The sequence below is a fragment of the Etheostoma spectabile genome, chromosome 4, assembly GCF_008692095.1.
Source record: "Etheostoma spectabile isolate EspeVRDwgs_2016 chromosome 4, UIUC_Espe_1.0, whole genome shotgun sequence".
Taxonomy (NCBI): Eukaryota; Metazoa; Chordata; class Actinopteri; order Perciformes; family Percidae; genus Etheostoma; species Etheostoma spectabile.
Window position 1 is genome coordinate 33,000 of NC_045736.1, and position 240 is coordinate 33,239.

At 40.8% G+C, this 240-nt stretch overlaps 1 protein-coding gene across 2 annotated transcripts in view; it reads right to left on the bottom strand.

Moving 5' to 3' along the window:
• tfr2 (transferrin receptor 2) overlaps positions 1-240 on the bottom strand; it is a 31,441-nt gene that overhangs the window by 16,247 nt on the left and 14,954 nt on the right. The window lies entirely within an intron of this gene.

A 240-nucleotide genomic window follows, 5' to 3' on the forward strand; every position in this document is an offset into this window, starting at 1 on the left:
CCCTACAGTTTTGCACATATTATGTAAGATTTGATTTCTCCATTTTTTTTGCACAAAACTTTAATTTTTAATTTTCCAAAAATGTTCCTGGGGGGCATACCTCCAGACCCCCCTAGGGAGAGCTCCCCATCCCCCCACACATAACAAATCCCAATTTAAACCCTGAAGTATAATGATGCTGAAAGAGGCAAAGAAATTGCTTTGTATGCTGCAGAATATGGGTTGGCCCCACCAAATCTC